Here is a 13,341-nt window from a genome sequence, read left to right on the forward strand (position 1 = left end):
CGCCACTCGCCATAGCCACGCCTACCGGCCACCCCACGCCTCGCAGACGCTCCGGAAAGCTCCGCCTCGTCTCCCTCTTCATCCCCACCCAGACGAAAGGCGCCGGAAGCCCCTGGATGCCGCTAGCTCCGCCATTCCCCTCCTCGGCCACCGAGGATCGCCATCGTCAAATTCGTCGCTGTGCGGCCTTCCCCGAGCTCGCCGACCCCTCCGTTCGATCCACTGTGAGCCCCTCTTCCTCTTCCCCCTTCTCTCAAGCTCGCGCTCATCCCCTAGCTTCTTTCTCCACCGCGGCCGATTGCTCCTCGCTGCCGGCCATGGCGCTGCCGTGGCCAGGGTCACCCCAGCTTGCGCCCGAGCATGTTACCAAGTTCGCTGCCCTCTCAGGAGCCCGCAGAGCCCTTCTGTTTTCCCTCTAGTGCACCGCAGCGCCGTGTTCGACCTCGGCCGAACTCCGGCGGCCACCTAGGTCGTCGCCGGCGCCGATTCCGGCCGCCCCGACACCAACCGACTCCACAGGAAGACGCGGCGCCCTTCCAGCTATCCGTAGAGCCCCTCCTCCGCCCGTTTGGTCGCCGGAGCAAGAAACCCGAAGGCCTCCGCCGCCTCGGCCTCGACGGCGACTCACCGCCGGCGGGTTAGGCCCTGTTGACCAGAGGTTTGACCCCCCTGGGTCGATGACAGGTGGGGCCAGCCCCTGTTAATTAGTTTAGTTTTTCTAACTTTTTTAGCCACTGACTCACTGACCTGCGGGCCCGGCCCGGCTAATTAAACTAGGTTAGGTTTAAGTTATATTAGGATTAGCCATAGTCACTGACCAGTGGGCCCCACTGGTCAGGTTTGACCCGGACCGGCCTCTGTTGACTTGCTAACGTCATGCCAACGTCATGCTGACGCAGTAATGTTTTCTGGATTTAATTTAATTCTGAAATTCCAGAAAATTGTATAAACTTCTAAAAATCATAAAAATTCAACCGTAACTCCAAATTAAATAATTTATATATGAAAAATTATCAGAAAAATTCAAGGAATCCATCTGTACCATTTTCATGCATGTTTGAACAATGTTTGTCCTCTGTTTTGGACAAAACAAATAAAGGGCATTTAAATAATCACATATGGAGTTTGAGTTTGAATCTTGGATTCAAACCAACTTCATTTAACCTGGTCTAGGTGCATTAGCCCAAAACACACTCATATTGCCATGTCATGAGCATGCATCATATTGTGCATTGCATTGATTGTATTTCTTCTTTGTTGCCGGTATCTGTCCCCTCTCGGTAGACGATGTTCCGACGATGTGATCGTTGACACTGATGAAGACTCAATGCTATCTTCAGAAGTGCCAGGCAAGCAAAACCCCCTTGTTCATTCTGATACAATCCCACTCTCTCGCTCCTGCTCTCCTTCACTGCATTAGGACAACAACGACATATTTGTTACTTGCTGCGGTAGCTGAACCCCTTTATCCTTTGCATGACCTGTCATTGCCACAGTAAATAGATGAAACCCACTAGCATGAGTAGGAGTTGTTTGAGCCCTGATGTGCCTACTCATTCATGCTTGTTGTCATGCCTGCTACTGCTTAGAGTTGAGTCAGGTCTGATTCATCAGGGATGAATCAGAGGCGTGTGAACACGATTTGGTAAAGGTGGCGGTGAGAGGCCATGTAGGAGTACATGGTGGGTTGTCTCATTGCAGCCGTCCTCAGGAATTGAGTTCTGTGTTTGTGATCCATGACCAGTTACTACCACACATTGGGTTCCGGTAACTCGACCCCTCTCGACTTATTAATCAACATGATCTCTGTCCAGGAGTTGCAACTAGTTTCTGGCGTTTGTAGGTAGTGTTAGTAGTCTACCAAGTGGCACCGGGTACAGGTGGGCTTGGGACAGACTAGGCACAGTGGCCCGGTGTACCAAGTGGCACCCGGTTGGTGGGCTTGGGAACCCTTCACACATCGTTTGGGGCCGTAAGCGACACCCCGGCCGGATCTCCTTGCGGATGGAACCCGAATAGGCGATAAACCTGGACTAGAGACTTGTTCGGTTAGTCAGGTCGTGGCCGACTCCCTCGCCCGGCTTCCGCTTGAAGGTTGCCGAGGTACATGACATGTACAGGGCGATAAGTGGCGAAAGCGTGTGTGAAGAAGTACACCCCTGCAGGGTTAACATCATCTATTCGAATAGCTGGATTCCTCGGATATGGAAACTTGGACCCCTTGGATAGTTCATAGACAAGTGAAAGTGGATACTCTAAAATACGCAAGATAAGCGTGAGTGCTATGGATGGCGTTCTCGTAGGGAGACGGGAGTGGATCCATAGTGGTGTATTGATATGGTGAATATGTGGACTCGTGTGCGCCAGCTCAAAAGAGTTACTGGCAGTTGTAGTTCAGGTTAGCCACCGAGTCAAAGCTGGCTTGCTGCAGTTAAACTCCACCACCCCCTTTGTTGATAGTGAGGCATATGTAGATAGATCTGATGTAAGTCTTGCTGGGTACATTTGTACTCACGTTTGCCTATTTTATGTTTTTGCAGAGAGACTTCAGTCTCACTAGTAGTTCCGCGTGGACTTCGACGTTTAGCTTGTTACCTCAGCTACGATCTTGTGCCCTCGGTAGGATCTGGTAGATAGTCAGGCTTTCAGCCTTTTTCATTTATAGATGTCTGTACTCAGACATGATAGCTTCCGCTTGTGTTTTGACTTGTATGCTCTGAATGTTGGGTCATGAGACCTATGTTTGTAATATCTCGCTCCTCGGAGCCTATTGAATAAATATTTGAGTTGTAGAGTCATGTTGTGATGCCATGTTGTGTTTGCACATATCGAGCATATTGTGTGTATGTTATTGAATTGCTTGGTATGTGTGGGATCTGACAACCTAGTTGTTTATCCTTGGTAGCCTCTCTTACCGGGAAATGTCTCCTAGTGTTTCCACTGAGCCATGGTAGCTTGCTACTGCTCCGGAACACTTAGGCTGGCCGGCATGTGTCCTTCTTCGTTCCTGTGTCTGTCCCTTCGGGGAAATGTCACGCGATGAATACCGGAGTCCTGCTAGCCCAGTGCTACAGCCTGGATTCACTCGCTGATGACCGACACGTTCGATGCTGGGTCATGGAGGCCTGTCCCTGTAAGTTTGTGCCACTTTGGGTTTACGACTAGCCATGTCAGCCCGGGCTCCTTATCATATGGATGCTAGCGACACTATCATATACGTGTGCCAAAAGGCGCAAACGGTCCCGGGAAAAGGTAAGGCGACACCCGTGGGAATACCGTGCGTGAGGCCGCAAAGTGATATGAGGTGTTACATGCTAGATCGATGTGGCATTGAGTCGGGGTCCTGACAGCGTTGGTATCAGAGCTTGGTTGCCTGTAGGATTACCAAGCCAAACTGGTCGAAGTTGAGTCTAGAAATTCTTTAGTTATATAAGGGAATTGATTGCGGGATGGAACGTAAGGCTCTTTTTACTCCTTATACCTTATGCCCTTCTGATCTGAGTCATCTTATCTTTCCTACGGGGATTAAGAACTAGGCTATCTCTTCTTTCTATCAGGATCACGTGTTACTAATCCGTAGACTTACAAGATTGTTGGATTTAAGCTTGAGTTCAGTTTCTACTACTTCCGTATGTTATTTGTTGATCTCGAAACCTTGATATTGTGCTTCTGAGTGGTTATGCCACCATTTTTGTGAATGTCTCAAATCTTTTCTGAGCATTTACAGCCGTTATGTTGTCCAGGTCATCCCAGGTTTCTACAATATTCTGATGCATTTGCAAATCCCTTCCTCCCGTTTTGATGTTCCTTTCGGCCAGATTAACCACACTAATCGGTGAGTTGAGGTACTCTGCTGCCTTGACATATATGTTGGAGTTATTATTATGACCCTAGTTGTCTTAGGGGATCATCTAGTAATTTAGCCATGATTCGTGTCCCAGTGTGACGATTCTGGCCATCATTCTTGTAAGCATCCCGTGATGCCACCTAGTTAGTAGGCATTTCACTTCTGGGTTTTGAACCCGAGATTCACCCTACTTACTTCATGTTGATAGTAATTGCTAGCTCCCTTAGGTTATTAGTAACCTTGCGATAGTCCTTGAAGTCCGTGGTATCTTCTTCTTCCAAATACCATGAACTACTTATGGCAGAAGTTCCTCGTTGAACTGAACGATCACAACCAGAGTGCTCTTGATGAGTTCTCCATTATATATTGTGGCTCTGCCAGTTCTACTTTTCTGCACGGGTTATCCGGAAGAAATATGTTGAACTTCGTTCGACATACTAAACCATGCATCCACAACTCAGAAAATCGTATGTTCCTTTGAGTTGTCCATCTTTAGTTGTTTTCTGGCCCTTGTATATCAATTGATATTCAGGAGTGGTTATGCATCCGTGTTCATCGTTGCCACTACTCTTGTGGTCTGTCAAGCCATTCCATTCAGGATGAATAGGAGAAACAAACTCCAGAACCTCATCCATATCTAGGATTGCGTCAAAGCAATTGTATTCCGCAGATCAAGTTGCAATCCAGCTTCTGGTCTGTTCTATCTTGAAGTATTACCGTCTTTATGTCAGGATTTTCATGAGGATTGCACTGGCTCTTGTGAATTCTTGATGTAGTGATACTTCTCGTCATCATTATTCATCCCTCGGTTCCATGTTGTCGCAACCGGAATGCCGACAAGTGAATCGTGATGTGTGAATTCAATACTCCTAGCAACCTTGTTGCTTGGTAGTTAATGGACAATAACCTCATTCCTAGCATGTTGATTTTTGAATCATCGCCCTAAGGTTGATTGTGCTACCTAGTCCTTATTTCCTGGTGCACTCTTTGATTAATGAGTTAGGATTTTGTCAAGTCCTCGCTCATTTGATCATATCATCTTGCCCTGAAAAGAAAGATTGCTCTCGAGCTTAGTAACATACCGGTGGTTCATGATTTTCCGAATATCTTCTCGGAAGTATTACCAGGTTGTCACCTGACTGTTATGTTGAGCTCGTGATCAAGTTGGTTTCTTGTGAACCACCCCTTCTCCAAGAATCTGTGTGGGATACCTTGAGCTAGTTGGTCAAGCTAAACAACAACTTGGAGAGTTGGAAGATAAAAGCTTGTCCGACTTAGTTCATGTTAAGGGATATCTTTTTGTGTGTGTGTGCTGAAGAAAGATGATATCTTCATCAATTGGTCCTTGTGAACATTTGTTGGATCTATTATCTTACCCAAACCTTTGATTGAGTATGGGCTATCGTCAAATCAAATCAGAACCAATGATGTTCGTAATGCTGTCTTACTCGTGGTTGATCCCTCGAGCATACACCATTATATCTTTTGGTTCTGACCAATGCTATCACTTGTTCACTTAACTATGGAATTCCTATTAAATGGGAACCTGGATGAATTGTTGTTGAGCCCATCGACAACATCCTTATCTTCTCCATGATTCTGTTGGACATTAGGCTAGTGTTGGAAACTTTGTAAACAATGCCTTCGAGTTCCGTCTCTGAGGTATATGTTTGGATGAAAGAAGTGACTTCCTTTGATTCACGTGCAGTTGATGTAAGTTGCCGCCGTGAATTCGAGAAAGCATGTTTTTACCTCCTCTGGAACCATCCCAAGTCAGTTATGCACGTGCGAAGTATTCTGTGGTTTGATAGACTGATCATCTTCATTCCATATGTGTATCCTAGCACACCAAGCCACTGACTGATTTGTTCTAGGAGAAGGAGTTCTTTTAAGAGCTAACCCGGGCTTAATCAAGAACTTTGATATCCTCGATGATGGTTCCCAACCAGAACTCGGTAGTGTTTTATTATAAGACTACCATGTGGTCATGCTTGTCTGGGATAACATGTTCACATGTTTGTAGCAGAACCAGCTCATGTTTTGGAGCTTGCTATCATAGTTCATTTCCCGAGAATCTCGCAACGTCATCTTGTCGATTTGTGTTGCAAACTTTCATTTTTCTTCCTAGACTCGATGAGTCTGGAATATCCTGACACCAACCAGATCTGAATCTCAGGCAGATATGATGGTTGGAACATTTCCCAAGAACTATAATATTGGTCCCTCGATAACCGGTAAAGTGGATGTCGTGGCCAACACACCCAGCCGGAAGACCTATTATTGTAGTATCTTGTTTGAGGAAGTTGGCCACCTCCCCATAAGGATTTCGTAGGAATTACCTCCGTAACTGTTCCTTATGGATTCTATTGCTCTCGAAGTCCGACCTTTACTTGATGTTCTAGTTATCAAACCATATCTATGAATGGGATACACTAGCACATCAAGGAGAACATTAGAAGCGGAGTGCTAAATGTTTCTCGGTCGATCATCCAGATTTTGTTTCCTTGGCCTTGCTAAGGTGAAATCTGAGAAAGTGTTATCTTCCTTTGCATCTGCATCATCCATCATCATTCATCACGGTAGCAAGTTGTGTTTCCAGGATCCCTGACACGGATATTGGTAAAATCTTGATGATTATGGAAATGCTCAAGTTCTTGAGAGCACGCACAAGCGCTAGGTGTTATCATCGGTACTAACTGGATTGCTCTCAGTTTCCTCGGCAATGCTATGACCTTTTCAAACAGTGAATTCACTCTCTATTGTTGGGTTCTTCCCCAGTTACCAGAATCATTCCCAGCATTTGCATTTTGTTCCCAGCTTGCACCGCCAATGTGCCATTCTACCATGGGTCTCATCCATTTCCGGTGGTAAGCAAATTCATCCATTATGTTGTCTTCAACAAGGTAATCCACATCATCCAAGTCCGAGTATGCCATTCTACCGAACCCCTCCAAACGATCGCTCGAGATTTTCCTTAGGCTGGTATAAAGAGTTTCAATGATCTCTGAATCAAAGGTAATTCTTTTTGCCACTTAAGGTAATAATCTACGAATCACCCTCCTCCAGGATGTTTCGTCGTGGTATCATGGCAACTCAACTCCTCACTACATTGACAATCGTTTACCACCTTTTTAAGTGTGGAATTGTTGTCCACCTAGTGAACCTTCGTCATCCGTTTCTTTCCACCCCTCTTGATGTGTATCTCGTGTCTCCACCCGAGAGATGGTTCTATGTCTTATTCCGTGAGTTGTTCGACCTTCGAGAAGTTCGATCCTTCTAGAGTTTCCCTTTCCTCTTCTTGTCATGATTAGCTGAAGTTCTCAAAGCAAGACATCAAGACAATGATGGTGATTGAATCAACGCTCTTATGAAGTGCACCCTGGATCGTGAAGATTATACTAGTTTGCGTTTCCCCTTCATCTTACCCTACGCTTGAATCTCGGGACGAGATTTTTGTTTAGTAGGGGTGAGTTGTCACATCCCTAGCTGCTGGTAGTGCTCTAGGCTAGCTTCATGTGTGCATCATGTCTATTTTTTCGAAACTTGAATTGAGGAAAATTGGAAGCCTCAAAACCCTAAATAAAAGAAGGGCAAAAACCCTAAAAATCTCATTCATTGTTCCAAAATGCTCTTCTTAAATGTTTGATAATTCTTGGCAAGGGTTCTGGTCCCAACCAAAATATTGAACATTTTTAAGGAATTATTTTTGGGACTTTGGATTTAATTCATTAGCTATTTGAATTTGAATTATATTCATATAATTAGAATATAATTTCAAATATCCCTGAAATATTTTATGAGCTTTTGGAAAAGTCCATCTAGCGAAATAAAAATATTCAGAGGAATTTTTGGCATTGTTTGAATTATTTCAAATTCAAAATAGTGGCAAAAGAATTAAATAAAAATAAAACAGAACAGAAAATTTAAAAAAGAGCAGAAGGACTTACCTGGCGCCCACTTACATGGCCCAACTCCAGCTGGCGGCCCAGCCCGCCACCGCTACCCCCCTGTCGCCTTCCTCCTCTGCCAGGAGGACGGGCACGCGCCCAGCGCACGCGGCCACGCGCCCCGGCCACCTCCTCCCTGCCTGGCTGCCTCCTCCTCCCCTGGTCCCTCCCGCGACGCCACGCAGCCCCCGACCCCCTCTCACTTCTCCCTCGCTCTCTGGACATCCTCCCCCTCGCTCCTCTGCTTCCCCCCCATGACCGAGAGTCGCCGTCGCCGCCGCTCGCCATAGCCACGCCTACCGGCCACCCCACGCCTCGCAGACGCTCCGGAAAGCTCCGCCTCGTCTCCCTCTTCATCCCCACCCAGACGAAAGGCGCCGGAAGCCCCTGGATGCCGCTAGCTCCGCCATTCCCCACCTCGGCCACCGAGGATCGCCGTCGTCAAATTCGTCGCCGTGCGGCCTTCCCCGAGCTCGCCGACCCCTCCGTTCGATCCACTGTGAGCCCCTCTTCCTCTTCCCCCTTCTCTCAAGCTCGCGCTCATCCCCTAGCTTCTTTCTCCACCGCGGCCGATTGCTCCTCGCCGCCGGCCATGGCGCTGCCGTGGCCAGGGTCACCCCAGCTTGCGCCCGAGCATGTTACCAAGTTCGCCGCCCTCTCAGGAGCCCGCAGAGCCCTTCCATTTTACCTCTAGTGCACCGCAGCGCCGTGTTCGACCTCGGCCGAACTCCGGCGGCCACCTAGGTCGTCGCCGGCGCCGATTCCGGCCGCCCCGACCCCAACTGACTCCACAGGAAGACGCGGCGCCCTTCCAGCTATCCGTAGAGCCCCTCCTCCGTCCGTTTGGTCGTCGGAGCAAGAAACCCGAAGGCCTCCGCCGCCTCGGCCTCGCCGGCGACTCACCGCCGGCGGGTTAGGCCCTGTTGACCAGAGGTTTGACCCCCCTGGGTCGATGACAGGTGGGGCCAGCCCCTGTTAATTAGTTTAGTTTTTCTAACTTTTTTAGCCACTGACTCACTGACCTGCGGGCCCGGCCCGGCTAATTAAACTAGGTTAGGTTTAAGTTATATTAGGATTAGCCATAGTCACTGACCAGTGGGCCCCACTGGTTAGGTTTGACCCGGACCGGCCCCTGTTGACTTGCTGACGTCATGCCAACGTCATGCTGACGCAGTAATGTTTTCTGGATTTAATTTAATTCTGAAATTCCAGAAAATTGTATAAACTTCTAAAAATCATAAAAATTCAACCGTAACTCCAAATTAAATAATTTATATATGAAAAATTATCAGAAAAATTCAAGGAATCCATCTGTACCATTTTCATGCATGTTTGAACAATGTTTGTCCTCTGTTTTGGACAAAACAAATAAAGGGCATTTAAATAATCACATATGGAGTTTGAGTTTGAATCTTGGATTCAAACCAACTTCATTTAACCTGGTCTAGGTGCATTAGCCCAAAACACACTCATATTGCCATGTCATGAGCATGCATCATATTGTGCATTGCATTGATTGTATTTCTTCTTTGTTGCCGGTATCTGTCCCCTCTCGGTAGACGATGTTCCGACGATGTGATCATTGACACTGATGAAGACTCAATGCTATCTTCAGAAGTGCCAGGCAAGCAAAACCCCCTTGTTCATTCCGATACAATCCCACTCTCTCGCTCCTGCTCTCTTTCACTGCATTAGGACAACAACGACATATTTGTTACTTGCCGCGGTAGCTGAACCCCTTTATCCTTTGCATGACCTGTCATTGCCACAGTAAATAGATGAAACCCACTAGCATGAGTAGGAGTTGTTGGAGCCCTGATGTGCCTACTCATTCATGCTTGTTGTCATGCCTGCTACTGCTTAGAGTTGAGTCAGGTCTGATGCATCAGGGATGAATCAGAGGCGTGTGAACATGTCCTGCTGTGTGTGAGCTAAGTGTGTGAACACGATTTGGTAAAGGTGGCGGTGAGAGGCCATGTAGGAGTACATGGTGGGTTGTCTCATTGCAGCCGTCCTCAGGAACTGAGTTCTGTGTTTGCGATCCATGACCAGTTACTACCACACATTGGGTTCCGGTAACTCGACCCCTCTCGACTTATTAATCAACATGATCTCTGTTCAGGAATTGCAACTAGTTTCTGGCGTTTGTAGGTAGTGTTAGTAGTCTACCAAGTGGCACCCGGTACAGGTGGGCTTGGGACAGACTAGGCACAGTGGCCCGGTGTACCAAGTGGCACCCGGTTGGTGGACTTGGGAACCCTGCACACATCGTTTGGGGCCGTAAGCGACACCCCGGCCGGATCTCCTTGCGGATGGAACCCGAATAGGCGATAAACCTGGACTAGAGACTTGTTCGGTTAGTCAGGTCGTGGCCGACTCCCTCGCCCGGCTTCCGCTTGAAGGTTGCCGAGGTACATGACGTGTACAGGGCGATAAGTGGCGAAAGCGTGTGTGAAGAAGTACACCCCTGCAGGGTTAACATCATCTATTCGAATAGCCGGATTCCTCGGATATGGAAACTTGGACCCCTTGCATAGTTCATAGACAAGTGAAAGTGGATACTCTAAAATACGCAAGATAAGCGTGAGTGCTATGGATGGCGTTCTCGTAGGGAGAACGGAGTGGATCCATAGTGGTGTATTGATATGGTGAATATGTGGACTCGTGTGCGCCACCTCAAAAGAGTTACTGGCAGTCGTAGTTCAAGTTAGCCACCGAGTCAAAGCTGGCTTGCTGCAGTTAAACTCCACCACCCCCTTTGTTGATAATGAGGCATATGTAGATAGATCTGATGTAAGTCTTGCTGGGTACATTTGTACTCACGTTTGCCTATTTTATGTTTTTGCAGAGAGACTTCAGTCTCACTAGTAGTTCCGCATGGACTTCGACGTTTAGCTTGTTACCTCAGCTACGATCTTGTGCCCTCGGCAGGATCTGGTAGATAGTCAGGCTTTCAGCCTTTTCATTTATAGATGTCTGTACTCAAACATGATAGCTTCCGCTTGTGTTTTGACTTGTATGCTCTGAATGTTGGGTCATGAGACCTATGTTTGTAATATCTCGCTCCTCGGAGCCTATTGAATAAATATTTGAGTTGTAGAGTCATGTTGTGATGCCATGTTGTGTTTGCACATATCGAGCATATTGTGTGTATGTTATTGAAATGCTTGGTATGTGTGGGATCTGACAACCTAGTTGTTTATCCTTGGTAGCCTCTCTTACCAGGAAATGTCTCATAGTGTTTCCACTGAGCCATGGTAGCTTGCTACTGCTCCGGAACACTTAGGCTGGCCGGCATGTGTCCTTCTTCGTTCCTGTGTCTGTCCCTTCAGGGAAATGTCACGCGATGAATACCGGAGTCCTGCTAGCCCAGTGCTACAGCCTGGATTCACTCGCTGATGACCGACACGTTCGATGCTGGGTCATGGATGCCTGTCCTTGTAAGTTTGTGCCACTTTGGGTTTACGACTAGCCATGTCAGCCCAGGCTCCTTACCATATGGATGCTAGCGACACTATCATATACGTGTGCCAAAAGGCGCAAACGGTCCCGGGAAAAGGTAAGGCGACACCCGTGGGAATACCGTGCGTGAGGCCGCAAAGTGATATGAGGTGTTACATGCTAGATCAATGTGGCATTGAGTCGGGGTCCTGACATAGTCGCATGATCGTAGAAGCAAATACAAATGGATGTCGTGACATCCACATATTGTCAAAATGCAGCCTCTGAGGAAAGACTTCCTAGGTGCTGCCAAACGCTCAAACATGGACACCATGCCAAATTTGCTAGCCACTTCCATGCATGGAGGCTGCTTCCAGCCATCCATGAACTACAAAAATGGTTATAGGTGCCCACCTGCCAGTAGGATATGGTTTAGCTTTCGCTTTATTTAAGTTAAATATGGGGTCCATCATTGAGGAAAATATCATCTAAAATTACAGCAAATTTCCATAAAAACTAGCCATCTCGTGGGACCCAACTTAGAGGCTAAGTGGCATCTAAACAGTGTGGATGTCCTAGATCCACTGTAGACGTTAACAGAGCTCCGAGCTTGGATAAAAGGATGTAAGCTTACCTTGTCCATGAAAGGTAGGAAGAAAAACAGAGGGTCAATGAAAATGGCAACCAAGCATGATATTACAAAAAACTAGTTCCATCGACGAACAACCTTAGCATGTGGGTTTATAATTGGAATGTATGGAAGGGAAGACCCAATCTTCTTCCACCCATCACCCTGGCCATAAACAAAAATATGGTGAGTGGGAGTGCATACAACTAGGAGTACATAGCCATTCTACTATATACATATTAAAGTATGGTCATAAATAAATTGAAGATACAAAACTGCACGAACAAATTTAAGGAAGAAATAATTACACTATAGCCCATTCCCCATGAATATGTAGCAGATGTTAGGTTTACAAAATATTTACCTCCAACTATTTACGGTTCATAGGTTTGTGTTTTGAAAAACTAAAAATACACCACCTAGAGCTAATTAACTCTAAGGAAATGTGTGTACTACAAGTGAACATGTATACCTTCTGTCATTGTAAGTTTCCTTCAGCAAAAAATATATATAACACGAACAAGTCAATTGAGGCTAGATGCCAAATATTTGGGTAACAGACTATATCAAAACCATCGCCTTATTATGCTCCATATGAAACACTGCAACCCTAGTCTCATCTAAAAAAAAGGAGCTCCTAGCTTATCCCTACACAAATCATCAAGGATACAAGCTAAAGGGGTGTCCAAGCAGTTAGAAAGATTACTGATCAAGATTGAAAATATCACCTCATTACCAAAAGGAGCTAGACTTCTCTGGAAATGCATTTTTTTCTTAGAGGCAAAAGGGAAATCTACACAATCAGATTCATCATATTGCCCCAAAGGTCTAGAAATCCTCAAGTGCTCATTCTTTGTAGCATGCCTACCATCAGAATAGACACTTGATGCAATCTCTTCAGGCATGACTGCATTTGCCTTCCTCACCAGCTTTCCTGGGAAAGGTGATGTTACCTTATGTGGCACAAAAGCAACTTGAGTAGGTGTATGAACGATCAGAGGACCAATATTGCATCTCAACAAGTCTTCATATGTGTCATCTATGACAGGTATACACATTGGTGCACTTCCCATAGGAAACTTCTGCAGCTCCAAGGTTCTTTGGAGCAAACGGACACCATGTTTCTGATGATTAGACATCTTTTTTTGCTGCATCCTGCAGGTATAACATTTTCTGTATTAGAGAACTTGGGATTCGTTTGCTCTATTTTAGTGAGTCAATAATCAATTAGAGCAAGTGAAATTTTCTAAAGCTTCTCAGCAGAAGGTGTCAAAATAATGCATGTTGTTGATACTATATCAAAAAAATTGTCATACTCTTATAGATGTGTACATACGCCATAAGAACGACATGCATACAAACTGAAACGCCGATGGCGCCCACCCATTATATGAATGTAATCCCGGTTCTGACATCCAAACAAGCTCATACCACAAACAAAACCAGCACGAATTTCAACCTTGAAACATCTACATCCA

The 13,341-nt window shown here is 46.2% G+C and overlaps 1 pseudogene; it reads right to left on the reverse strand.

Moving 5' to 3' along the window:
* Window positions 1-12,921, reverse strand: part of LOC119333270 — a 56,156-nt pseudogene extending 43,235 nt beyond the window's left edge.
* Between the last annotated feature and the right edge of the window lie 420 nt (window positions 12,922-13,341).

The sequence above is a fragment of the Triticum dicoccoides genome, chromosome 7A, assembly GCF_002162155.2.
Source record: "Triticum dicoccoides isolate Atlit2015 ecotype Zavitan chromosome 7A, WEW_v2.0, whole genome shotgun sequence".
Lineage (NCBI taxonomy): Eukaryota > Viridiplantae > Streptophyta > Magnoliopsida > Poales > Poaceae > Triticum > Triticum dicoccoides.